Here is a 27,856-nt window from a genome sequence, read left to right on the forward strand (position 1 = left end):
TTCAGGGTAAGGGTCATTGTACAGGGTTCCTGTGTATTCAGGGTACGGGTTACTGTACAGGGTCCCTGTGTATTCAGGGTAAGGGTTATTGTACAGGATCCCTGTGTATTCAGGGTAAGGGTTACTGTACAGGGTCCCTGTGTATTCAGGGTAAGGGTCAATGAAGAGGGTCCCTGTGTATTCAGGGTAAGGGTTACTGTACAGGCTCGCTATATATTCAGGGTAAGAGTTACTGTAGAGCTTCCCTGTGTATTCAGGGTAAGGGTTACTGTACAGGGTCCCTGTGTATTCAGGGTAAGGGTCACTGTACCGGGTCCCTCTGTATTCAGGGTAAGGGTTACTGTACAGGGACCCTGTGTATTCAGGGTAAGGTTCACTGTACAGGATCCCTGTGTATTCAGCGTAAGGGTTACTGTACAGGGTCCCAGTGTATTCAGGGTAAGTCTCACTGTACAGGGTCCCTGTGTATTCAGGGTAAGGTTCACTGTACAGGTCCCTGTGTACGCAGGGTGAGGGTTACTGTACACGGTCCCTGTATATTCAGCGTAAGATTCACTGTACAGTGTCCCTGTGTATTCATGGTAAGGGTTAATGTACAGGGTCCCTGTGTATTCAGCGTAAGGGTTATTGTACAGGATCATTGAGTATTCAAGTTAAGGGTCACTGTACAGGGTCCCTGTGTATTCAGGGTAAGGGTTATTGTACAGGATCCCTGTTTATTCAGGGTAAGGGTCACTGTACAGGGTCCGTGTCTATTCAGGGTAAGGGTTACTGTACAGGATCCCTGTGTATTCAGGGTAAGGGTTACTGTAAAGTGTCCGTGTGTATTCAGGCTAAGGGTTATTGTACAGGATCCCTGTGTATTCAGGGTAAGGTTCACTGTACAGGGTCCCTGTGTATTCAGGGTAAGGGTTACTGTACAGGGTCCCTGTGTATTCAAGGTAAGGGCTATTGTATAGGATCCCTGTGTATTCAGGGTAAGGGTTAAGGTACAGGGACCCTGTGTATTCAGGGTAAGGGTCACTGTAAAGGATCCCTGTGTATTCAGCGTAAGGGTTACTGTACAGGGTCCCTGTATATTCAGGGTAAGTGTCACTGTACAGGGTCCCTGTGTATTCAGGGTAAGGGTCACTGTACAAGTCCCTGTGTATTCAGGGTAAGGGTTACTTTACAGGGTCCCTGTGAATTCAGGGTAAGTGTCACTGTACAGGGTCCCTGTGTATTCAGGGTAAGGGTCACTGTACAGGTCCCTGTGTATTCAGGGTAAGGGTTACTGTACAGGGTCCCTGTGTATTCCGGGTAAGGGTCGCTTACAGGGTCCCTGTGTATTCAGGTTAAGTGTCACTGTACAGTGTCCCTGTGTATTCAGGGTAAGGGTCACTGTACAGGTCCCTGTGTATTCAGGGTAAGGGTCACTGTACAGGGTCGCTGTGTATTCAGGGTAAGGGTTATTGTACAATATCCCTGTGTATTTAGGGTAAGGGTCACTGTACAGGGTCCCTGTATATTCAGTGTAAGGGTTATTGTACAGGATCCCTGTGTATTCAGGGTAAGTTTCACTGTAAAGGGGCCCTGTGTATTCAGGGTAAGGGTCATTGTACAGGGTCCCTGTGTATTCAGGGTACGGGTTACTGTACAGGGTCCCTGTGTATTCAGGGTAAGGGTCAGTGTACAGGGTCCCTGTGTATTCAGGGTAAGGGTTACTGTAGAGGTTCCCCGTGTATTCAGGGTAAGGGTTATTGTACAGGATCCCTGTGTATTCAGGGTAAGGTTCATTGTACAGGGTCCCTGTGTATTCAGGGTACGGGTTACTGTACAGGGTCCCTGTGTATTCAGGGTAAGGGTTATTGTACAGGATCCCTGTGTATTCAGGGAAAGGGTTACTGTACAGGGTCCCTGTGTATTCAGGGTAAGGATCAATGAAGAGGGTCCCTGTGTATTCAGGGTAAGGGTTACTGTACAGGCTCCCTATATATTCAGGGTAAGAGTTACTGTAGAGCTTCCCTCTGTATTCAGGGTAAGGGTTACTGTACAGGGTCCCTGTGTATTCAGGGTAAGGGTCACTGTACCGGGTCCCTCTGTATTCAGGGTAAGGGTTACTGTACAGGGACCCTGTTTATTCAGGGTAAGGGTCACTGTACAGGATCCCTGTGTATTCAGCGTAAGGGTTACTGTACAGGGTCCCTGTGTATTCAGGGTAAGTCTCACTGTACAGGGTGCCTGTGTATTCAGGGTAAGGTTCACTGTACAGGTCCCTGTGTACGCAGGGTGAGGGTTACTGTACACGGTTCATGTATATTCAGCGTAAGAGTCACTGTACAGTGTCCCTGTGTATTCATGGTAAGGGTTACTGTACAGGGTCCCTGTGTATTCAGGGTAAGGGTTATTGTACAGGATCCCTGAGTATTCAAGTTTAGGGTCACTGTACAGGGTCCCTGTGTATTCAGGGTAAGGGTTATTGTACAGGATCCCTGTGTATTCAGGGTAAGTGTTACTGTAAAGTGGCCCTGTGTATTCAGGGTAAGGGTCGTTGTACAGGGTCCCTGTGTATTCAGGGTAAGGGTTACTGTAGAGGGACCCTGTGTATTCAGGGTAAGGGTTATTGTACAGGATCCCTGTGTATTCAGGGTAAGGGTTACTGTAAAGGGTCCCTGTGTATTCAGGGTAAGGGTTATTGTACAGGATCCCTGTGTATTCAGGGTAAGGGTCATTGTACAGGGTTCCTGTGTATTCAGGGTACGGGTTACTGTACAGGGTCCCTGTGTATTCAGGGTAAGGGTTATTGTACAGGATCCCTGTGTATTCAGGGTAAGGGTTACTGTACAGGGTCCCTGTGTATTCAGGGTAAGGGTCAATGAAGAGGGTCCCTGTGTATTCAGGGTAAGGGTTACTGTACAGGCTCCCTATATATTCAGGGTAAGAGTTACTGTAGAGCTTCCCTGTGTATTCAGGGTAAGGGTTACTGTACAGGGTCCCTGTGTATTCAGGGTAAGGGTCACTGTACCGGGTCCCTCTGTATTCAGGGTAAGGGTTAATGTACAGGGACCCTGTGTATTCAGGGTAAGGGTCACTGTACAGGATCCCTGTGTATTCAGCGTAAGGGTTACTGTACAGGGTCCCAGTGTATTCAGGGTAAGTCTCACTGTACAGGGTCCCTGTGTATTCAGGGTAAGGTTCACTGTACAGGTCCCTGTGTACGCAGGGTGAGGGTTACTGTACACGGTCCCTGTATATTCAGCGTAAGATTCACTGTACAGTGTCCCTGTGTATTCATGGTAAGGGTTACTGTACAGGGTCCCTGTGTATTCAGGGTAAGGGTTATTGTACAGGATCATTGAGTATTCAAGTTAAGGGTCACTGTACAGGGTCCCTGTGTATTCAGGGTAAGGGTTATTGTACAGGATCCCTGTTTATTCAGGGTAAGGGTCACTGTACAGGGTCCCTGTATATTCAGGGTAAGGGTTACTGTACAGGATCCCTGTGTATTCAGGGTAAGCGTTACTGTAAAGTGTCCGTGTGTATTCAGGCTAAGGGTTATTGTACAGGATCCCTGTGTATTCAGGGTAAGGTTCACTGTACAGGGTCCCTGTGTATTCAGCGTAAGGGTTACTGTACAGGGTCCCTGTGTATTCAAGGTAAGGGCTATTGTATAGGATCCCTGTGTATTCAGGGTAAGGGTTAAGGTACAGGGACCCTGTGTATTCAGGGTAAGGGTCACTGTAAAGGATCCCTGTGTATTCAGCGTAAGGGTTACTGTACAGGGTCCCTGTGTATTCAGGGTAAGTGTCACTGTACAGGGTCCCTGTGTATTCAGGGTAAGTGTCACTGTACAGGTCCCTGTGTATTCAGGGTAAGGGTTACTTTACAGGGTCCCTGTGAATTCAGGGTAAGTGTCACTGTACAGGGTCCCTGTGTATTCAGGGTAAGGGTCACTGTACAGGTCCCTGTGTATTCAGGGTAAGGGTTACTGTAAAGGGTCCCTGTGTATTCAGGGTAAGGGTTACTGTAAAGTGTCCGTGTGTATTCAGGCTAAGGGTTATTGTACAGGATCCCTGTGTATTCAGGGTAAGGGTCACTGTACACGGTCCCTGTGTATTCAGGGTAAGGGTTACTGTACAGGGTCCCTGTGTATACAAGGTAAGGGCTATTGTACAGGATCGCTGTGTATTCAGGGTAAGGGTTAAGGTACATGGACCCTGTGTATTCAGGGTAAGGGTCACTGTACAGGATCCCTGTGTATTCAGCGTAAGGGTTACTGTACAGGGTCCCTGTATATTCAGGGTAAGTGTCACTGTACAGGGTCCCTGTGTATTCAGGGTAAGGGTCACTGTACAGGTCCCTGTGTATTCCGGGTAAGGGTTACTTTACAGGGTCCCTGTGAATTCAGGGTAAGTGTCACTGTACAGGGTCCCTGTGTATTCAGGGTAATGGTCACTGTACAGGTCCCTGTGCATTCAGGTTAAGGGTTACTGTACAGGGTCCCTATGTATTCCGGGTAAGGGTCGCTTACAGGGTCCCTGTGTATTCAGGTTAAGTGTCAATGTACAGTGTCCCTGTGTATTCAGGATAAGGGTCACTGTACAGGTCCCTGTGTATTCAGGGTAAGGGTCACTGTACAGGGTCGCTGTGTATTCAGGGTAAGGGTTATTGTACAATATCCCTGTGTATTCAGCGTAAGGGTCACTGTACAGGGTCCCTGTATATTCAGTGTAAGGGTTATTGTACAGGATCCCTGTGTATTCAGGGTAAGTGTTACTGTAAAGTGGCCCTGTGTATTCAGGGTAAGGGTCATTGTACAGGGTCCCTGTGTATTCAGGGTAAGGGTTACTGTAGAGGGTCCCTGTGTATTCAGGGTAAGGGTTATTGTACAGGATCCCTGTGTATTCAGGGTAAGGGTTACTGTAGAGGGTCCCTGTGTATTCAGGGTAAGGGTTATTGTACAGGATCCCTGTGTATTCAGGGTAAGGGTCATTGTACAGGGTTCCTGTGTATTCAGGGTACGGGTTACTGTACAGGGTCCCTGTGTATTCAGGGTAAGGGTTATTGTACAGGATCCCTGTGTATTCAGGGTAAGGGTTACTGTAAGGGTCCCTGTGTATTCAGGGTAAGGGTCAATGAAGAGGGTCCCTGTGTATTCAGGGTAAGGGTTACTGTACAGGCTCGCTATATATTCAGGGTAAGAGTTACTGTAGAGCTTCCCTGTGTATTCAGGGTAAGGGTTACTGTACAGGGTCCCTGTATATTCAGGGTAAGGGTCACTGTACCGGGTCCCTCTGTATTCAGGGTAAGGGTTACTGTACAGGGACCCTGTGTATTCAGGGTAAGGTTCACTGTACAGGATCCCTGTGTATTCAGCGTAAGGGTTACTGTACAGGGTCCCAGTGTATTCAGGGTAAGTCTCACTGTACAGGGTCCCTGTGTATTCAGGGTAAGGTTCACTGTACAGGTCCCTGTGTACGCAGGGTGAGGGTTACTGTACACGGTCCCTGTATATTCAGCGTAAGATTCACTGTACAGTGTCACTGTGTATTCATGGTAAGGGTTAATGTACAGGGTCCCTGTGTATTCAGCGTAAGGGTTATTGTACAGGATCATTGAGTATTCAAGTTAAGGGTCACTGTACAGGGACCCTGTGTATTCAGGGTAAGGGTTATTGTACAGGATCCCTGTTTATTCAGGGTAAGGGTCACTGTACAGGGTCCCTGTCTATTCAGGGTAAGGGTTACTGTACAGGATCCCTGTGTATTCAGGGTAAGGGTTACTGTAAAGTGTCCGTGTGTATTCAGGCTAAGGGTTATTGTACAGGATCCCTGTGTATTCAGGGTAAGGTTCACTGTACAGGGTCCCTGTGTATTCAGGGTAAGGGTTACTGTACAGGGTCCCTGTGTATTCAAGGTAAGGGCTATTGTACAGGATCCCTGTGTATTCAGGGTAAGGGTTAAGGTACAGGGACCCTGTGTATTCAGGGTAAGGGTCACTGTAAAGGATCCCTGTGTATTCAGCGTAAGGGTTACTGTACAGGGTCCCTGTGTATTCAGGGTAAGTGTCACTGTACAGGGTCCCTGTGTATTCAGGGTAAGGGTCACTGTACAGGTCCCTGTGTATTCAGGGTAAGGGTTACTTTACAGGGTCCCTGTGAATTCAGGGTAAGTGTCTCTGTACAGGGTCCCAGTGTATTCAGGGTAAGGGTCACTGTACAGGTCCCTGTGTATTCAGGGTAAGGGTTACTGTACAGGGTCCCTGTGTATTCCGGGTAAGGGTCGCTTACAGGGTCCCTGTGTATTCAGGTTAAGTGTCACTGTACAGTGTCCCTGTGTATTCAGGGTAAGGGTCACTGTACAGGTCCCTGTGTATTCAGGGTAAGGGTCACTGTACAGGGTCGCTGTGTATTCAGGGTAAGGGTTATTGTACAATAACCCTGTGTATTCAGGGTAAGGGTCACTGTACAGGGTCCCTGTATATTCAGTGTAAGGGTTATTGTACAGGATCCCTGTGTATTCAGGGTAAGTGACACTGTAAAGGGGCCCTGTGTATTCAGGTTAAGGGTCATTGTACAGGGTCCCTGTATATTCAGGGTACGGGTTACTGTACAGGGTCCCTGTGTATTCAGGGTAAGGGTCAGTGTACAGGGTCCCTGTGTATTCAGGGTAAGGGTTACTGTAGAGGGTCCCCGTGTATTCAGGGTAAGGGTTATTGTACAGGATCCCTGTGTATTCAGGGTAAGGTTCATTGTACAGGGTCCCTGTGTATTCAGGGTACGGGTTACTGTACAGGGTCCCTGTGTATTCAGGGTAAGGGTTATTGTACAGGATCCCTGTGTATTCAGGGAAAGGGTTACTGTACAGGGTCCCTGTGTATTCAGGTTAAGGGTCAATGAAGAGGGTCCCTGTGTATTCAGGGTAAGGGTTACTGTACAGGCTCCCTATATATTCAGGGTAAGAGTTACTGTAGAGCTTCCCTCTGTATTCAGGGTAAGGGTTACTGTACAGGGTCCCTGTGTATTCAGGGTATGGTTCACTGTACCGGGTCCCTCTGTATTCAGGGTAAGGGTTACTGTACAGGGACCCTGTGTATTCAGGGTAAGGGTCACTGTACAGGATCCCTGTGTATTCAGCGTAAGGGTTACTGTACAGGGTCCCTGTGTATTCAGGGTAAGTCTCACTGTACAGGGTGCCTGTGTATTCAGTGTAAGGTTCACTGTACAGGTCCCTGTGTACGCAGGGTGAGGGTTACTGTACACGGTCCATGTATATTCAGCGTAAGAGTCACTGTACAGTGTTCCTGTGTATTCATGGTAAGGGTTACTGTACAGGGTCCCTGTGTATTCAGGGTAAGGGTTATTGTACAGGATCCCTGAGTATTCAAGTTTAGGGTCACTGTACAGGGTCCCTGTGTATTCAGGGTAAGGGTTATTGAACAGGATCCCTGTGTATTCAGGGTAAGTGTTACTGTAAAGTGGCCCTGTGTATTCAGGGTAAGGGTCATTGTACAGGGTCACTGTGTATTCAGGGTAAGGGTTACTGTAGAGGGACCCTGTGTATTCAGGGTAAGGGTTATTGTACAGGATCCCTGTGTATTCAGGGTAAGGGTTACTGTAGAGGGTCCCTGTGTATTCAGGGTAAGGGTTATTGTACAGGATCCCTGTGTATTCAGGGTAAGGGTCATTGTACAGGGTTCCTGTGTATTCAGGGTACGGGTTACTGTACAGGGTCCCTGTGTATTCAGGGTAAGGGTTATTGTACAGGATCCCTGTGTATTCAGGGTAAGGGTTACTGTACAGGGTCCCTGTGTATTCAGGGTAAGGGTCAATGAAGAGGGTCCCTGTGTATTCAGGGTAAGGGTTACTGTACAGGCTCCCTATATATTCAGGGTAAGAGTTACTGTAGAGCTTCCCTCTGTATTCAGGGTAAGGGTTACTGTACAGGGACCCTGTGTATTCAGGGTAAGGGTCACTGTACAGGATCCCTGTGTATTCAGCGTAAGGGTTACTGTACAGGGTCCCAGTGTATTCAGGGTAAGTCTCACTGTATAGGGTCCCTGTGTATTCAGGGTAAGGTTCACTGTACAGGTCCCTGTGTACGCAGGGTGAGGGTTACTGTACACGGTCCCTGTATATTCAGCGTAAGATTCACTGTACAGTGTCCCTGTGTATTCATGGTAAGGGTTACTGTACAGGGTCCCTGTGTATTCAGGGTAAGGGTTATTGTACAGGATCATTGAGTATTCAAGTTAAGGGTCACTGTACAGGGTCCCTGTGTATTCAGGGTAAGGGTTATTGTACAGGATCCCTGTTTATTCAGGGTAAGGGTCACTGTACAGGGTCCCTGTATATTCAGGGTAAGGGTTACTGTACAGGATCCCTGTGTATTCAGGGTAAGGGTTACTGTAAAGTGTCCGTGTGTATTCAGGCTAAGGGTTATTGTACAGGATTCCTGTGTATCCAGGGTAAGGTTCACTGTACAGGGTCCCTGTGTATTCAGGGTAAGGGTTACTGTACAGGGTCCCTGTGTATTCAAGGTAAGGGCTATTGTATAGGATCCCTGTGTATTCAGGGTAAGGGTTAAGGTACAGGGACCCTGTGTATTCAGGGTAAGGGTCACTGTAAAGGATCCCTGTGTATTCAGCGTAAGGGTTACTGTACAGGGTCCCTGTGTATTCAGGGTAAGTGTCACTGTACAGGGTCCCTGTGTATTCAGGGTAAGTGTCACTGTACAGGTCCCTGTGTATTCAGGGTAAGGGTCACTGTACAGGTCCCTGTGTATTCAGGGTAAGGGTTACTGTACAGGGACCCTGTGTATTCAGGGTAAGGTTCACTGTACAGGATCCCTGTGTATTCAGCGTAAGGGTTACTGTATAGGGTCCCTGTGTATTCAGGGTAAGTCTCACTGTTCAGGGTCCCTGTGTATTCAGGGTAAGTTTCACTGTACAGGTCCCTGTGTATGCAGGGTGAGGGTTACTGTACACGGTCCCTGTATATTCAGGGTAAGAGTCACTGTACAGTGTCCCTGTGTATTCATGGTAAGGGTTACTGTACAGGGTCCCTGTGTATTCAGGGTAAGGGTTATTGTACAGGATCCCTGAGTATTCAAGTTAAGGGTCACTGTACAGGGTCCCTGTGTATTCAGGGTAAGGGTTATTTTACAGGATCCCTGTTTATTCAGGGTAAGGGTCACTGTACAGGGTCCCTGTCTATTCAGGGTAAGGGTTACTGTACAGGGTCCCTGTGTATTCAGGGTAAGGGTTACTGTAAAGTGTCCGTGTGTATTCAGGCTAAGGGTTATTGTACAGGATCCCTGTGTATTCAGGGTAAGGGTCACTGTACACGGTCCCTGTGTATTCAAAGTAAGGGTTACTGTAGAGGGTCCCTGTGTATACAAGGTAAGGGCTATTGTACAGGATCGCTGTGTATTCAGGGTAAGGGTTAAGGTACAGGGACCCTGTGTATTCAGGGTAAGGGTCACTGTACAGGATCCCTGTGTATTCAGCGTAAGGGTTACTGTACAGGGTCCCTGTATATTCAGGGTAAGTGTCACTGTACAGGGTCCCTGTGTATTCAGGGTAAGGGTCACTGTACAGGTCCCTGTGTATTCAGGGTAAGGGTTACTTTACAGGGTCCCTGTGAATTCAGGGTAAGTGTCACTGTACAGGGTCCCTGTGTATTCAGGGTAATGGTCACTGTACAGGTCCCTGAGTATTCAGGGTAAGGGTTACTGTACAGGGTCCCTATGTATTCCGGGTAAGGGTCGCTTACAGGGTCCCTGTGTATTCAGGTTAAGTGTCAATGTACAGTGTCCCTGTGTATTCAGGATAAGGGACACTGTACAGGTCCCTGTGTATTCAGGGTAAGGGTCACTGTACAGGGTCGCTGTGTATTCAGGGTAAGGGTTATTGTACAATATCCCTGTGTATTCAGCGTAAGGGTCACTGTACAGGGTCCCTGTATATTCAGTGTAAGGGTTATTGTACAGGATCCCTGTGTATTCAGGGTAAGTGTTACTGTAAAGTGGCCCTGTGTATTCAGGGTAAGGGTCATTGTGCAGGGTCCCTGTGTATTCAGGGTAAGGGTTACTGTAGAGGGTCCCTGTGTATTCAGGGTAAGGGTTATTGTACAGGATCCCTGTGTATTCAGGGTAAGGGTTACTGTAGAGGGTCCCTGTGTATTCAGGGTAAGGGTTATTGTACAGGATCCCTGTGTATTCAGGGTAAGGGTCATTGTACAGGGTTCCTGTGTATTCAGGGGCAGGGTTACTGTACAGGGTCCCTGTGTATTCAGGGTAAGGGTTATTGTACAGGATCCCTGTGTATTCAGGGTAAGGGTTACTGTACAGGGTCCCTGTGTATTCAGGGTAAGGGTCAATGAAGAGGGTCCCTGTGTATTCAGGGTAAGGGTTACTGTACAGGCTCGCTATATATTCAGGGTAAGAGTTACTGTAGAGCTTCCCTGTGTATTCAGGGTAAGGGTTACTGTACAGGGTCCCTGTGTATTCAGGGTAAGGGTCACTGTACCGGGTCCCTCTGTATTCAGGGTAAGGGTTACTGTACAGGGACCCTGTGTATTCAGGGTAAGGTTCACTGTACAGGATCCCTGTGTATTCAGCGTAAGGGTTACTGTACAGGGTCCCAGTGTATTCAGGGTAAGTCTCACTGTACAGGGTCCCTGTGTATTCAGGGTAAGGTTCACTGTACAGGTCCCTGTGTACGCAGGGTGAGGGTTACTGTACACGGTCCCTGTATATTCAGCGTAAGATTCACTGTACAGTGTCCCTGTGTATTCATGGTAAGGGTTAATGTACAGGGTCCCTGTGTATTCAGCGTAAGGGTTATTGTACAGGATCATTGAGTATTCAAATTAAGGGTCACTGTACAGGGTCCCTGTGTATTCAGGGTAAGGGTTATTGTACAGGATCCCTGTTTATTCAGGGTAAGGGTCACTGTACAGGGTCCGTGTCTATTCAGGGTAAGGGTTACTGTACAGGATCCCTGTGTATTCAGGGTAAGGGTTACTGTAAAGTGTCCGTGTGTATTCAGGCTAAGGGTTATTGTACAGGATCCCTGTGTATTCAGGGTAAGGTTCACTGTACAGGGTCCCTGTGTATTCAGGGTAAGGGTTACTGTACAGGGTCCCTGTGTATTCAAGGTAAGGGCTATTGTATAGGATCCCTGTGTATTCAGGGTAAGGGTTAAGGTACAGGGACCCTGTGTATTCAGGGTAAGGGTCACTGTAAAGGATCCCTGTGTATTCAGCGTAAGGGTTACTGTACAGGGTCCCTGTATATTCAGGGTAAGTGTCACTGTACAGGGTCCCTGTGTATTCAGGGTAAGGGTCACTGTACAGGTCCCTGTGTATTCAGGGTAAGGGTTACTTTACAGGGTCCCTGTGAATTCAGGGTAAGTGTCACTGTACAGGGTCCCTGTGTATTCAGGGTAAGGGTCACTGTACAGGTCCCTGTGTATTCAGGGTAAGGGTTACTGTACAGGGTCCCTGTGTATTCCGGGTAAGGGTCGCTTACAGGTTCCCTGTGTATTCAGGTTAAGTGTCACTGTACAGTGTCCCTGTGTATTCAGGGTAAGGGTCACTGTACAGGTCCCTGTGTATTCAGGGTAAGGGTCACTGTACAGGGTCGCTGTGTATTCAGGGTAAGGGTTATTGTACAATATCCCTGTGTATTCAGGGTAAGGGTCACTGTACAGGGTCCCTGTATATTCAGTGTAAGGGTTATTGTACAGGATCCCTGTGTATTCAGGGTAAGTTTCACTGTAAAGGGGCCCTGTGTATTCAGGGTAAGGGTCATTGTACAGGGACCCTGTGTATTCAGGGTACGGGTTACTGTACAGGGTCCCTGTGTATTCAGGGTAAGGGTCAGTGTACAGGGTCCCTGTGTATTCAGGGTAAGGGTTACTGTAGAGGGTCCCCGTGTATTCAGGGTAAGGGTTATTGTACAGGATCCCTGTGTATTCAGGGTAAGGTTCATTGTACAGGGTCCCTGTGTATTCAGGGTACGGGTTACTGTACAGGGTCCCTGTGTATTCAGGGTAAGGGTTATTGTACAGGATCCCTGTGTATTCAGGGAAAGGGTTACTGTACAGGGTCCCTGTGTATTCAGGGTAAGGATCAATGAAGAGGGTCCCTGTGTATTCAGGGTAAGGGTTACTGTACAGGCTCCCTATATATTCAGGGTAAGAGTTACTGTAGAGCTTCCCTCTGTATTCAGGGTAAGGGTTACTGTACAGGGTCCCTGTGTATTCAGGGTAAGGGTCACTGTACCGGGTCCCTCTGTATTCAGGGTAAGGGTTACTGTACAGGGACCCTGTTTATTCAGGGTAAGGGTCACTGTACAGGATCCCTGTGTATTCAGCGTAAGGGTTACTGTACAGGGTCCCTGTGTATTCAGGGTAAGTCTCACTGTACAGGGTGCCTGTGTATTCAGGGTAAGGTTCACTGTACAGGTCCCTGTGTACGCAGGGTGAGGGTTACTGTACACGGTTCATGTATATTCAGCGTAAGAGTCACTGTACAGTGTCCCTGTGTATTCATGGTAAGGGTTACTGTACAGGGTCCCTGTGTATTCAGGGTAAGGGTTATTGTACAGGATCCCTGAGTATTCAAGTTTAGGGTCACTGTACAGGGTCCCTGTGTATTCAGGGTAAGGGTTATTGTACAGGATCCCTGTGTATTCAGGGTAAGTGTTACTGTAAAGTGGCCCTGTGTATTCAGGGTAAGGGTCGTTGTACAGGGTCCCTGTGTATTCAGGGTAAGGGTTACTGTAGAGGGACCCTGTGTATTCAGGGTAAGGGTTATTGTACAGGATCCCTGTGTATTCAGGGTAAGGGTTACTGTAAAGGGTCCCTGTGTATTCAGGGTAAGGGTTATTGTACAGGATCCCTGTGTATTCAGGGTAAGGGTCATTGTACAGGGTTCCTGTGTATTCAGGGTACGGGTTACTGTACAGGGTCCCTGTGTATTCAGGGTAAGGGTTATTGTACAGGATCCCTGTGTATTCAGGGTAAGGGTTACTGTACAGGGTCCCTGTGTATTCAGGGTAAGGGTCAATGAAGAGGGTCCCTGTGTATTCAGGGTAAGGGTTACTGTACAGGCTCCCTATATATTCAGGGTAAGAGTTACTGTAGAGCTTCCCTGTGTATTCAGGGTAAGGGTTACTGTACAGGGTCCCTGTGTATTCAGGGTAAGGGTCACTGTACCGGGTCCCTCTGTATTCAGGGTAAGGGTTAATGTACAGGGACCCTGTGTATTCAGGGTAAGGGTCACTGTACAGGATCCCTGTGTATTCAGCGTAAGGGTTACTGTACAGGGTCCCAGTGTATTCAGGGTAAGTCTCACTGTACAGGGTCCCTGTGTATTCAGGGTAAGGTTCACTGTACAGGTCCCTGTGTACGCAGGGTGAGGGTTACTGTACACGGTCCCTGTATATTCAGCGTAAGATTCACTGTACAGTGTCCCTGTGTATTCATGGTAAGGGTTACTGTACAGGGTCCCTGTGTATTCAGGGTAAGGGTTATTGTACAGGATCATTGAGTATTCAAGTTAAGGGTCACTGTACAGGGTCCCTGTGTATTCAGGGTAAGGGTTATTGTACAGGATCCCTGTTTATTCAGGGTAAGGGTCACTGTACAGGGTCCCTGTATATTCAGGGTAAGGGTTACTGTACAGGATCCCTGTGTATTCAGGGTAAGGGTTACTGTAAAGTGTCCGTGTGTATTCAGGCTAAGGGTTATTGTACAGGATCCCTGTGTATTCAGGGTAAGGTTCACTGTACAGGGTCCCTGTGTATTCAGGGTAAGGGTTACTGTACAGGGTCCCTGTGTATTCAAGGTAAGGGCTATTGTATAGGATCCCTGTGTATTCAGGGTAAGGGTTAAGGTACAGGGACCCTGTGTATTCAGGGTAAGGGTCACTGTAAAGGATCCCTGTGTATTCAGCGTAAGGGTTACTGTACAGGGTCCCTGTGTATTCAGGGTAAGTGTCACTGTACAGGGTCCCTGTGTATTCAGGGTAAGTGTCACTGTACAGGTCCCTGTGTATTCAGGGTAAGGGTTACTTTACAGGGTCCCTGTGAATTCAGGGTAAGTGTCACTGTACAGGGTCCCTGTGTATTCAGGGTAAGGGTCACTGTACAGGTCCCTGTGTATTCAGGGTAAGGGTTACTGTAAAGGGTCCCTGTGTATTCAGGGTAAGGGTTACTGTAAAGTGTCCGTGTGTATTCAGGCTAAGGGTTATTGTACAGGATCCCTGTGTATTCAGGGTAAGGGTCACTGTACACGGTCCCTGTGTATTCAGGGTAAGGGTTACTGTACAGGGTCCCTGTGTATACAAGGTAAGGGCTATTGTACAGGATCGCTGTGTATTCAGGGTAAGGGTTAAGGTACATGGACCCTGTGTATTCAGGGTAAGGGTCACTGTACAGGATCCCAGTGTATTCAGCGTAAGGGTTACTGTACAGGGTCCCTGTATATTCAGGGTAAGTGTCACTGTACAGGGTCCCTGTGTATTCAGGGTAAGGGTCACTGTACAGGTCCCTGTGTATTCCGGGTAAGGGTTACTTTACAGGGTCCCTGTGAATTCAGGGTAAGTGTCACTGTACAGGGTCCCTGTGTATTCAGGGTAATGGTCACTGTACAGGTCCCTGTGCATTCAGGTTAAGGGTTACTGTACAGGGTCCCTATGTATTCCGGGTAAGGGTCGCTTACAGGGTCCCTGTGTATTCAGGTTAAGTGTCAATGTACAGTGTCCCTGTGTATTCAGGATAAGGGTCACTGTACAGGTCCCTGTGTATTCAGGGTAAGGGTCACTGTACAGGGTCGCTGTGTATTCAGGGTAAGGGTTATTGTACAATATCCCTGTGTATTCAGCGTAAGGGTCACTGTACAGGGTCCCTGTATATTCAGTGTAAGGGTTATTGTACAGGATCCCTGTGTATTCAGGGTAAGTGTTACTGTAAAGTGGCCCTGTGTATTCAGGGTAAGGGTCATTGTACAGGGTCCCTGTGTATTCAGGGTAAGGGTTACTGTAGAGGGTCCCTGTGTATTCAGGGTAAGGGTTATTGTACAGGATCCCTGTGTATTCAGGGTAAGGGTTACTGTAGAGGGTCCCTGTGTATTCAGGGTAAGGGTTATTGTACAGGATCCCTGTGTATTCAGGGTAAGGGTCATTGTACAGGGTTCCTGTGTATTCAGGGTACGGGTTACTGTACAGGGTCCCTGTGTATTCAGGGTAAGGGTTATTGTACAGGATCCCTGTGTATTCAGGGTAAGGGTTACTGTAAGGGTCCCTGTGTATTCAGGGTAAGGGTCAATGAAGAGGGTCCCTGTGTATTCAGGGTAAGGGTTACTGTACAGGCTCGCTATATATTCAGGGTAAGAGTTACTGTAGAGCTTCCCTGTGTATTCAGGGTAAGGGTTACTGTACAGGGTCCCTGTATATTCAGGGTAAGGGTCACTGTACCGGGTCCCTCTGTATTCAGGGTAAGGGTTACTGTACAGGGACCCTGTGTATTCAGGGTAAGGTTCACTGTACAGGATCCCTGTGTATTCAGCGTAAGGGTTACTGTACAGGGTCCCAGTGTATTCAGGGTAAGTCTCACTGTACAGGGTCCCTGTGTATTCAGGGTAAGGTTCACTGTACAGGTCCCTGTGTACGCAGGGTGAGGGTTACTGTACACGGTCCCTGTATATTCAGCGTAAGATTCACTGTACAGTGTCCCTGTGTATTCATGGTAAGGGTTAATGTACAGGGTCCCTGTGTATTCAGCGTAAGGGTTATTGTACAGGATCATTGAGTATTCAAGTTAAGGGTCACTGTACAGGGACCCTGTGTATTCAGGGTAAGGGTTATTGTACAGGATCCCTGTTTATTCAGGGTAAGGGTCACTGTACAGGGTCCCTGTCTATTCAGGGTAAGGGTTACTGTACAGGATCCCTGTGTATTCAGGGTAAGGGTTACTGTAAAGTGTCCGTGTGTATTCAGGCTAAGGGTTATTGTACAGGATCCCTGTGTATTCAGGGTAAGGTTCACTGTACAGGGTCCCTGTGTATTCAGGGTAAGGGTTACTGTACAGGGTCCCTGTGTATTCAAGGTAAGGGCTATTGTACAGGATCCCTGTGTATTCAGGGTAAGGGTTAAGGTACAGGGACCCTGTGTATTCAGGGTAAGGGTCACTGTAAAGGATCCCTGTGTATTCAGCGTAAGGGTTACTGTACAGGGTCCCTGTGTATTCAGGGTAAGTGTCACTGTACAGGGTCCCTGTATATTCAGGGTAAGGGTCACTGTACAGGTCCCTGTGTATTCAGGGTAAGGGTTACTTTACAGGGTCCCTGTGAATTCAGGGTAAGTGTCTCTGTACAGGGTCCCAGTGTATTCAGGGTAAGGGTCACTGTACAGGTCCCTGTGTATTCAGGGTAAGGGTTACTGTACAGGGTCCCTGTGTATTCCGGGTAAGGGTCGCTTACAGGGTCCCTGTGTATTCAGGTTAAGTGTCACTGTACAGTGTCCCTGTGTATTCAGGGTAAGGGTCACTGTACAGGTCCCTGTGTATTCAGGGTAAGGGTCACTGTACAGGGTCGCTGTGTATTCAGGGTAAGGGTTATTGTACAATATCCCTGTGTATTCAGGGTAAGGGTCACTGTACAGGGTCCCTGTATATTCAGTGTAAGGGTTATTGTACAGGATCCCTGTGTATTCAGGGTAAGTGTCACTGTAAAGGGGCCCTGTGTATTCAGGTTAAGGGTCATTGTACAGGGTCCCTGTATATTCAGGGTACGGGTTACTGTACAGGGTCCCTGTGTATTCAGGGTAAGGGTCAGTGTACAGGGTCCCTGTGTATTCAGGGTAAGGGTTACTGTAGAGGGTCCCCGTGTATTCAGGGTAAGGGTTATTGTACAGGATCCCTGTGTATTCAGGGTAAGGTTCATTGTACAGGGTCCCTGTGTATTCAGGGTACGGGTTACTGTACAGGGTCCCTGTGTATTCAGGGTAAGGGTTATTGTACAGGATCCCTGTGTATTCAGGGAAAGGGTTACTGTACAGGGTCCCTGTGTATTCAGGTTAAGGGTCAATGAAGAGGGTCCCTGTGTATTCAGGGTAAGGGTTACTGTACAGGCTCCCTATATATTCAGGGTAAGAGTTACTGTAGAGCTTCCCTCTGTATTCAGGGTAAGGGTTACTGTACAGGGTCCCTGTGTATTCAGGGTATGGTTCACTGTACCGGGTCCCTCTGTATTCAGGGTAAGGGTTACTGTACAGGGACCCTGTGTATTCAGGGTAAGGGTCACTGTACAGGATCCCTGTGTATTCAGCGTAAGGGTTACTGTACAGGGTCCCTGTGTATTCAGGGTAAGTCTCACTGTACAGGGTGCCTGTGTATTCAGGGTAAGGTTCACTGTACAGGTCCCTGTGTACGCAGGGTGAGGGTTACTGTACACGGTCCATGTATATTCAGCGTAAGAGTCACTGTACAGTGTTCCTGTGTATTCATGGTAAGGGTTACTGTACAGGGTCCCTGTCTATTCAGGGTAAGGGTTATTGTACAGGATCCCTGAGTATTCAAGTTTAGGGTCACTGTACAGGGTCCCTGTGTATTCAGGGTAAGGGTTATTGAACAGGATCCCTGTGTATTCAGGGTAAGTGTTACTGTAAAGTGGCCCTGTGTATTCAGGGTAAGGGTCATTGTACAGGGTCACTGTGTATTCAGGGTAAGGGTTACTGTAGAGGGACCCTGTGTATTCAGGGTAAGGGTTATTGTACAGGATCCCTGTGTATTCAGGGTAAGGGTTACTGTAGAGGGTCCCTGTGTATTCAGGGTAAGGGTTATTGTACAGGATCCCTGTGTATTCAGGGTAAGGGTCATTGTACAGGGTTCCTGTGTATACAGGGTACGGGTTACTGTACAGGGTCCCTGTGTATTCAGGGTAAGGGTTATTGTACAGGATCCCTGTGTATTCAGGGTAAGGGTTACTGTACAGGGTCCCTGTGTATTCAGGGTAAGGGTCAATGAAGAGGGTCCCTGTGTATTCAGGGTAAGGGTTACTGTACAGGCTCCCTATATATTCAGGGTAAGAGTTACTGTAGAGCTTCCCTCTGTATTCAGGGTAAGGGTTACTGTACAGGGACCCTGTGTATTCAGGGTAAGGGTCACTGTACAGGATCCCTGTGTATTCAGCGTAAGGGTTACTGTACAGGGTCCCAGTGTATTCAGGGTAAGTCTCACTGTATAGGGTCCCTGTGTATTCAGGGTAAGGTTCACTGTACAGGTCCCTGTGTACGCAGGGTGAGGGTTACTGTACACGGTCCCTGTATATTCAGCGTAAGATTCACTGTACAGTGTCCCTGTGTATTCATGGTAAGGGTTACTGTACAGGGTCCCTGTGTATTCAGGGTAAGGGTTATTGTACAGGATCATTGAGTATTCAAGTTAAGGGTCACTGTACAGGGTCCCTGTGTATTCAGGGTAAGGGTTATTGTACAGGATCCCTGTTTATTCAGGGTAAGGGTCACTGTACAGGGTCCCTGTATATTCAGGGTAAGGGTTACTGTACAGGATCCCTGTGTATTCAGGGTAAGGGTTACTGTAAAGTGTCCGTGTGTATTCAGGCTAAGGGTTATTGTACAGGATTCCTGTGTATCCAGGGTAAGGTTCACTGTACAGGGTCCCTGTGTATTCAGGGTAAGGGTTACTGTACAGGGTCCCTGTGTATTCAAGGTAAGGGCTATTGTATAGGATCCCTGTGTATTCAGGGTAAGGGTTAAGGTACAGGGACCCTGTGTATTCAGGGTAAGGGTCACTGTAAAGGATCCCTGTGTATTCAGCGTAAGGGTTACTGTACAGGGTCCCTGTGTATTCAGGGTAAGTGTCACTGTACAGGGTCCCTGTGTATTCAGGGTAAGTGTCACTGTACAGGTCCCTGTGTATTCAGGGTAAGGGTCACTGTACAGGTCCCTGTGTATTCAGGGTAAGGGTTACTGTACAGGGTCCCTGTGTATTCCGGGTAAGGGTCGCTTACAGGGTCCCTGTGTATTCAGGTTAAGTATCACTGTACAGTGTCCCTGTGTATTCAGGGTAAGGGTCACTGTACAGGTCCCTGTGTATTCAGGGTAAGGGTCACTGTACAGGGTCGCTGTGTATTCAGGGTAAGGGTTATTGTACAATATCCCTGTGTATTCAGGGTAAGGGTCACTGTACAGGGTCCCTGTATATTCAGTGTAAGGGTTATTGTACAGGATCCCTGTATATTCAGGGTAAGTTTTACTGTAAAGTGGCCCTGTGTATTCAGGGTAAGGGTCATTGTACAGGGTCCCTGTGTATTCAGGGTACGGGTTACTGTACAGGGTCCCTGTGTATTCAGGGTAAGGGTCAGTGTACAGGGTCCCTGTGTATTCAGGGTAAGGGTTACTGTAGAGGGTCCCTGTGTATTCAGGGTAAGGGTTATTGTACAGGATCCCTGTGTATTCAGGGTAAGGTTCATTGTACAGGGTCCCTGTGTATTCAGGGTACGGGTTACTGTACAGGGTCCCTGTGTATTCAGGGTAAGGGTTATTGTACAGGATCCCTGTGTATTCAGGGAAAGGGTTACTGTACAGGGTCCCTGTGTATTCAGGGTAAGGGTCAATGAAGAGGGTCCCTGTGTATTCAGGGTAAGGGTTACTGTACAGGCTCCCTATATATTCAGGGTAAGAGTTACTGTAGAGCTTCCCTCTGTATTCAGGGTAAGGGTTACTGTACAGGGTCCCTGTGTATTCAGGGTAAGGGTCACTGTACCGGGTCCCTCTGTATTCAGGGTAAGGATTACTGTACAGGGACCCTGTGTATTCAGGGTAAGGGTCACTGTACAGGATCCCTGTGTATTCAGCGTAAGGATTACTGTACAGGGTCCATGTGTATTCAGGGTAAGTCTCACTGTACAGGGTCCCCTTCTATTCAGGGTAAGGTTCACTGTACAGGTCCCTGTGTACGCAGGGTGAGGGTTACTGTACACGGTCCATGTATATTCAGCGTAAGAGTCACTATACAGTGTCCCTGTGTATTCATGGTAAGGTTTACTGTACAGGGTCCCTGTGTATTCAGGGTAAGGGTTATTGTACAGGATCCCTGAGTATTCAAGTTAAGGGTCACTGTACAGGGTCCCTGTGTATTCAGGGTAAGGGTTATTGTACAGGATCCCTGTTTATTCAGGGTAAGGTTCACTGTACAGGGTCCCTGTCTATTCAGGGTAAGGGTTACTGTACAGGGTCCCTGTGTATTCATGGTAAGGGTTACTGTAAATTGTCCGTGTGTATTCAGGCTAAGGGTTATTGTACAGGATCCCTGTGTATTCAGGGTAAGGGTCACTGTACAGGGTCCCTGTGTATTCAGGGTAAGGGTTACTTTACAGGGTCCCTGTGTATTCAAGGTAAGGGCTATTGTAGAGGATCCCTGTGTATTCAGGGTAAGGATTAAGGTACAGGGACCCTGTGTATTCAGGGTAAGGGTCACTGTACAGCATCCCTGTGTATTCAGCGTAAGGGTTACTGTACAGGCTCCCTGTGTATTCAGGGTAAGTGTCACTGTACAGGGTCCCTGTGTATTCAGGGTAAGGTTCACTGTACAGGTCCCTGTGTATTCAGGGTAAGGGTTACTGTACAGGGTCCCTGGGTAGGGGTAAGTGTCACTGTACAGGGTCCCTGTGTATTCAGGGTAAGGGTCACTGTACAGGTCCCTGTGTATTCAGGTTAAGGGTTACTGTACAGGGTTCCTGTGTATTCCGGGTAAGAGTCGCTTAAAGGGTCCCTGTGTATTCAGGTTAAGTGTCACTGTACAGTGTCCCTGTGTATTCAGGGTAAGGGTCACTGTACAGGTCCCTGTGTATTCAGGGTCAGGGTCACTGTACAGGGTCCCTGTGTATTCAGGGTAAGGGTTATTGTACAATATCCCTGTGTATTCAGGGAAAGGGTCACTGTACAGGGTTCCTGTGTATTCAGGGTAAGGGTTATTGTACAGGATCCCTGTGTATTCAGGGTAAGTGTTACTGTATAGGGTGCCTGTGTATTCAGGGTAAGGGTCAGTGTACAGGGTCCCTGTGTATTCAGGGTAAGGGTTACTGTAGAGGGTCCCTGTGTATTCAGGGTAAGGGTTATTGTACAGGATCCCTGTGTATTCAGGGTAAGGGTCATTGTACAGGGTCCCTCTGTATTCAGGGTACGGGTTACTGTACAGGGTCCCTGTGTATTCAGGGTAAGGGTTATTGTACAGGATCCCTGCGTATTCAGGGTAAGGGTTACTGTACAGGGTCCCTGTGTATTCAGGGTAAGGGTCAATGAAGAGGGTCCCTGTGTATTCAGGGTAAGGATTACTGTACAGGCTCCCTTTATATTCAGGGTAAGAGTTACTGTACAGCTTCCCTGTCTATTCAGGGTAAGGGTCACTGTACCGGGTCCCTCTGAATTCAGGGTAAGGGTTATTGTACAGGGACCCTGTGTATTCAGGGTAAGGGTCACTGTACAGGATCCCTGTGTATTCAGCGTAAGGGTTACTGTACAGGGTCCCTGTGTATTCAGGGTAAGTCTCACTGTACAGGGTCCCTGTGTATTCAGGATAAGGTTCACTGTACCGGTCCCTGTGTATGCAGGGTGAGGGTTACTGTACACGGTCCTTGTATATTCAGGGTAAGAGTCACTGTACAGTGTCCCTGTGTATTCATGGTAAGGGTTACTGTACAGGGTCCCTGTGTATTCAGGGTAAGGGTTATTGTACAGGATCCCTGAGTATTCAAGTTAAGGGTCAATGTACAGGGTCCCTGTGTATTCAGGGTAAGGGTTATTGTACAGGATCCCTATTTATTCAGGGTAAGGATCACTGCACAGGGTCCCTGTCTATTCAGGGTAAGGGTTACTGTACAGAGTCCCTGTGTATTCAGGGTAAGGGTTACTGTAAAGTGTCCGTGTGTATTCAGGCTAAGGGTTATTGTACAGGATCCCTGTGTATTCAGGGTAAGGGTCACTGTACAGGGTCCCTGTGTATTCAGGGTAAGGGTTACTGTACAGGGTCCCTGTGTATTCAAGGTAAGGGCTATTGTAAAGGATCCCTGTGTATTCAGGGTAAGGGTTAAGGTACAGGGACCCTGTGTATTCAGGGTAAGGGTCACTGTACAGGATCCCTGTGTATTCAGCGTAAGGTTTACTGTACAGGGTCCCTGTATATTCAGGGTAAGTGTCAGTCTACAGCGTCCCTGTGTATTCAGGGTAAGGGTCACTGTACAGGTCCCTGTGTATTCAGGGTAAGGGTTACTTTACAGGGTCCCTGTGAATTCAGGGTAAGTGTCACTGTACAGGGTCCCTGTGTATTCAGGGTAAGGGTCACTGAACAGGTCCCTGTGTATTCAGGGTAAGGGTTACTGTACAGGGTCCCTGTGTATTCCGGGTAAGGGTCGCTTACAGGGTCCCTGTGTATTCAGGTTAAGTGTCACTCTACAGTGTCCCTGTGTATTCAGGATAAGGGTCACTGTACAGGTCCCTGTGTATTCAGGGTAAGGGTCACTGTACAGGGTCGCTGTGTATTCAGGGTAAGGGTTATTGTACAATATCCCTGTTTATTCAGGGTAAGGGTCATTGTACAAGGTCCCTGTATATTCAGTGTAAGGGTTATTGTACAGGATCCCTGTGTATTCAGGGTAAGTGTTACTGTAAAGTAGCCCTGTGTATTCAGGGTAAGGGTCATTGTACAGGGTCCCTGTGTATTCAGGGTACGGGTTACTGTACAGGGTCCCTGTGTATTCAGGGTAAGGGTCAGTGTACAGGGTCCCTGTGTATTCAGGGTAAGGGTTACTGTAGAGGGTCCCTGTGTATTCAGGGTAAGGGTTATTGTACAGGATCCCTGTGTATTCAGGGTAAGGGTCATTATACGGGGTCCCTGTGTATTCAGGGTACGGGTTACTGTACAGGGTCCCTGTGTATTCAGGGTAAGGGTTACTGTAAAGTGTCCGTGTGTATTCAGGCTAAGGGTTATTGTACAGGATCCCTGTGTATTCAGGGTAAGGGTCACTGTACAGGGTCCCTGTGTATTCAGGGTAAGGGTTACTGTACAGGGTCCCTGTGTATTCAAGGTAAGGGCTATTGTACAGGATCCCTGTGTATTCATGGTAAGGGTTAAGGTACAGGGACCCTGTGTATTCAGGGTAAGGGTCACTTTACAGGATCCCTGTGTATTCAGCGTAAGGGTTACTGTACAGGGTACCTGTATATTCAGGGTAAGTGTCACTGTACAGGGTCCCTGTGTATTCAGGTTAAGGGTCACTGTACAGGTCCCTGTGTATTCAGGGTAAGGGTTACTTTACAGGGTCCCTGTGAATTCAGGGTAAGTGTCTCTGTACAGGGTCCCAGTGTATTCAGGGTAAGGGTCACTGTACAGGTCCCTGTGTATTCAGGGTAAGGGTTACTGTACAGGGTCCCTGTGTATTCAGGGTAAGGGTCGCTTACAGGGTCCCTGTGTATTCAGGTTAAGTGTCACTATACAGTGTCCCTGTGTATTCAGGATAAGGGTCACTGTACAGGTCCCTGTGTATTCAGGGTAAGCGTCACTGTACAGGGTCGCTGTTTATTCAGGGTAAGGGTTATTGTACAATATCCCTGTGTATTCAGGGTAAGGGTCACTGTACAGGGTCCCTGTATATTCAGTGTAAGGGTTATTGTACAGGATCCCTGTGTATTCAGGGTAAGTGTTACTGTAAAGTGGCCCTGTGTATTCAGGGTAAGGGTCATTGTACAGGGTCCCTGTGTATTCAGGGTACGGGTTACTGTACAGGGTCCCTGTGCATTCAGGGTAAGGGTCAGTGTACAGGGTCCCTGTGTATTCAGGGTAAGGGTTACTGTAGAGGGTCCCTGTGTATTCAGGGTAAGGGTTATTGTACAGGATCCCTGTGTATTCAGGGTAAGGGTCATTGTACAGGGTCCCTGTGTATTCAGGGTACGGGTTACTGTACAGGGTCCCTGTGTATTCAGGGTAAGGGTTATTGTACAGGATCCCTGTGTATTCAGGGTAAGGGTTACTGTACAGGGTCCCTGTGTATTCAGGGTAAGGGTCAATGAAGAGGGTCCCTGTGTATTCAGGGTAAGGGTTACTGTACAGGCTCCCTATATATTCAGGGTAAGAGTTACTGTAGAGCTTCCCTGTGTATTCAGGGTAAGGATTACTGTACAGGGTCCCTGTGTATTCAGGGTAAGGGTCACTGTACCGGGCCCCTCTGTATTCAGGGTAAGGGTTACTGTACAGGGACCCTGTGTATTCAGGGTAAGGTTCACTGTACTGGATCCCTGTGTATTCAGGGTAAGGTTCATTGTACAGGGTCCCTGTGTATTCAGGGTACGGGTTACTGTACAGGGTCCCTGTGTATTCAGGGTAAGGGTTATTGTACAGGATCCCTGTGTATTCAGGGTAAGGGTTACTGTACAGGGTCCCTCTGTATTCAGGGTAAGGGTTACTGTACAGGGACCTGTGTATTCAGGGTAAGGGTCACTGTACAGGATCCCTGTGTATTCAGCGTAAGGATTACTGTACAGGGTCCCTGTGTATTCAGGGTAAGTCTCACGGTACAGGGTGCCTGTGTATTCAGGGTAAGGTTCACTGTACAGGTCCCTGTGTACGCAGGGTGAGGGTTACTGTACACGGTCCCTGTATATTCAGCGTAAGAGTCACTGTACAGTGTCCCTGTGTATTCATGGTAAGGGTTACTGTACAGGGTCCCTGTGTATTCAGGGTAAGGGTTATTGTACAGGATCCCTGAGTATTCAAGTTAAGGGTCACTGTAAAGGGTCCCTGTGTATTCAGGGTAAGGGTTATTGTACAGGATCCCTGTTTATTCAGGGTAAGGGTCACTGTACAGGGTCCCTGTCTATTCAGGGTAAGGGTTACTGTACAGGGTCCCTGTGTATTCAGGGTAAGGGTTACTGTAAAGTGTCCGTGTGTATTCAGGCTAAGGGTTATTGTACAGGATCCCTGTGTATTCAGGGTAAGGATCACTGTACAGGGTCCCTGTGTATTCAGGGTAAGGGTTACTTTACAGGGTCCCTGTGTATTCAAGGTAAGGGCTATTGTACAGGATCCCTGTGAATTCAGGGTAAGGGTTAAGGTACAGGGACCCTGTGTATTCAGGGTAAGGGTCACTGTACAGGATCCCTGTGTATTCAGCGTAAGGGTTACTGTAAAGGGTCCCTGTGTATTCAGGGTAAGTGTCACTGTACATGGTCCCTGTGTATTCAGGGTAAGGGTCACTGTACAGGTCCCTGTGTATTCATGGTAAGGGTTACTGTACAGGGTCCCTGGGTAGGGGTAAGTGTCACTGTACAGGGTCCCTGTGTATTCAGGGTAAGGGTCACTGTACAGGTCCCTGTGTATTCAGGGTAAGGGTTACTGTACAGGGTCCCTGTGTATTCCGGGTAAGGGTCGCTTAAAGGGTCCCTGTGCATTCAGGTTAAGTGTCACTGTACAGTGTCCCTGTGTATTCAGGGTAAGGGTCACTGTACAGGTCCCTGTGTATTCAGGGTCAGGGTCACTGTACAGGGTCCCTGTGTATTCAGGGTAAGGGTTATTGTACAATATCCCTGTGTATTCAGGGAAAGGGTCACTGTACAGGGTCCCTGTGTATTCAGGGTAAGGGTTATTGTACAGGATCCCTGTGTATTCAGGGTAAGTGTTACTGTATAGGGTCCCTGTGTATTCAGGGTAAGGGTCAGTGTACAGGGTCCCTGTGTATTCAGGGTAAGGGTTACTGTAGAGGGTCCCTGTGTATTCAGGGTAAGGGTTATTGTACAGGATCCCTGTGTATTCAGGGTAAGGGTCATTGTACAGGGTCCCTCTGTATTCAGGGTACGGGTTACTGTACAGGGTCCCTGTGTATTCAGGGTAAGGGTTATTGTACAGGATCCCTGTGTATTCAGGGTAAGGGTTACTGTACAGGGTCCCTCTGTATTCAGGGTAAGGGTTACTGTACAGGGACCTGTGTATTCAGGGTAAGGGTCACTGTACAGGATCCCTGTGTATTCAGCGTAAGGATTACTGTACAGGGTCCCTGTGTATTCAGGGTAAGTCTCACGGTACAGGGTGCCTGTGTATTCAGGGTAAGGTTCACTGTACAGGTCCCTGTGTACGCAGGGTGAGGGTTACTGTACACGGTCCCTGTATATTCAGCGTAAGAGTCACTGTACAGTGTCCCTGTGTATTCATGGTAAGGGTTACTGTACAGGGTCCCTGTGTATTCAGGGTAAGGGTTATTGTACAGGATCCCTGAGTATTCAAGTTAAGGGTCACTGTAAAGGGTCCCTGTGTATTCAGGGTAAGGGTTATTGTACAGGATCCCTGTTTATTCAGGGTAAGGGTCACTGTACAGGGTCCCTGTCTATTCAGGGTACGGGTTACTGTACAGGGTCCCTGTGTATTCAGGGTAAGGGTTATTGTACAGGATCCCTGTGTATTCAGGGAAAGGGTTACTGTACAGGGTCCCTGTGTATTCAGGGTAAGGGTCAATGAAGAGGGTCCCTGTGTATTCAGGGTAAGGGTTACTGTACAGGCTCCCTATATATTCAGGGTAAGAGTTACTGTAGAGCTTCCCTCTGTATTCAGGGTAAGGGTTACTGTACAGGGTCCCTGTGTATTCAGGGTAAGGGTCACTGTACCGGGTCCCTCTGTATTCAGGGTAAGGATTACTGTACAGGGACCCTGTGTATTCAGGGTAAGGGTCACTGTACAGGATCCCTGTGTATTCAGCGTAAGGATTACTGTACAGGGTCCATGTGTATTCAGGGTAAGTCTCACTGTACAGGGTCCCCTTCTATTCAGGGTAAGGTTCACTGTACAGGTCCCTGTGTACGCAGGGTGAGGGTTACTGTACACGGTCCATGTATATTCAGCGTAAGAGTCACTATACAGTGTCCCTGTGTATTCATGGTAAGGTTTACTGTACAGGGTCCCTGTGTATTCAGGGTAAGGGTTATTGTACAGGATCCCTGAGTATTCAAGTTAAGGGTCACTGTACAGGGTCCCTGTGTATTCAGGGTAAGGGTTATTGTACAGGATCCCTGTTTATTCAGGGTAAGGTTCACTGTACAGGGTCCCTGTCTATTCAGGGTAAGGGTTACTGTACAGGGTCCCTGTGTATTCATGGTAAGGGTTACTGTAAATTGTCCGTGTGTATTCAGGCTAAGGGTTATTGTACAGGATCCCTGTGTATTCAGGGTAAGGGTCACTGTACAGGGTCCCTGTGTATTCAGGGTAAGGGTTACTTTACAGGGTCCCTGTGTATTCAAGGTAAGGGCTATTGTAGAGGATCCCTGTGTATTCAGGGTAAGGATTAAGGTACAGGGACCCTGTGTATTCAGGGTAAGGGTCACTGTACAGCATCCCTGTGTATTCAGCGTAAGGGTTACTGTACAGGCTCCCTGTGTATTCAGGGTAAGTGTCACTGTACAGGGTCCCTGTGTATTCAGGGTAAGGTTCACTGTACAGGTCCCTGTGTATTCAGGGTAAGGGTTACTGTACAGGGTCCCTGGGTAGGGGTAAGTGTCACTGTACAGGGTCCCTGTGTATTCAGGGTAAGGGTCACTGTACAGGTCCCTGTGTATTCAGGTTAAGGGTTACTGTACAGGGTTCCTGTGTATTCCGGGTAAGAGTCGCTTAAAGGGTCCCTGTGTATTCAGGTTAAGTGTCACTGTACAGTGTCCCTGTGTATTCAGGGTAAGGGTCACTGTACAGGTCCCTGTGTATTCAGGGTCAGGGTCACTGTACAGGGTCCCTGTGTATTCAGGGTAAGGGTTATTGTACAATATCCCTGTGTATTCAGGGAAAGGGTCACTGTACAGGGTTCCTGTGTATTCAGGGTA

The sequence above is a fragment of the Pristiophorus japonicus genome, chromosome Y (genome assembly GCF_044704955.1).
Source record: "Pristiophorus japonicus isolate sPriJap1 chromosome Y, sPriJap1.hap1, whole genome shotgun sequence".
Classification (NCBI taxonomy): Eukaryota; Metazoa; Chordata; class Chondrichthyes; family Pristiophoridae; genus Pristiophorus; species Pristiophorus japonicus.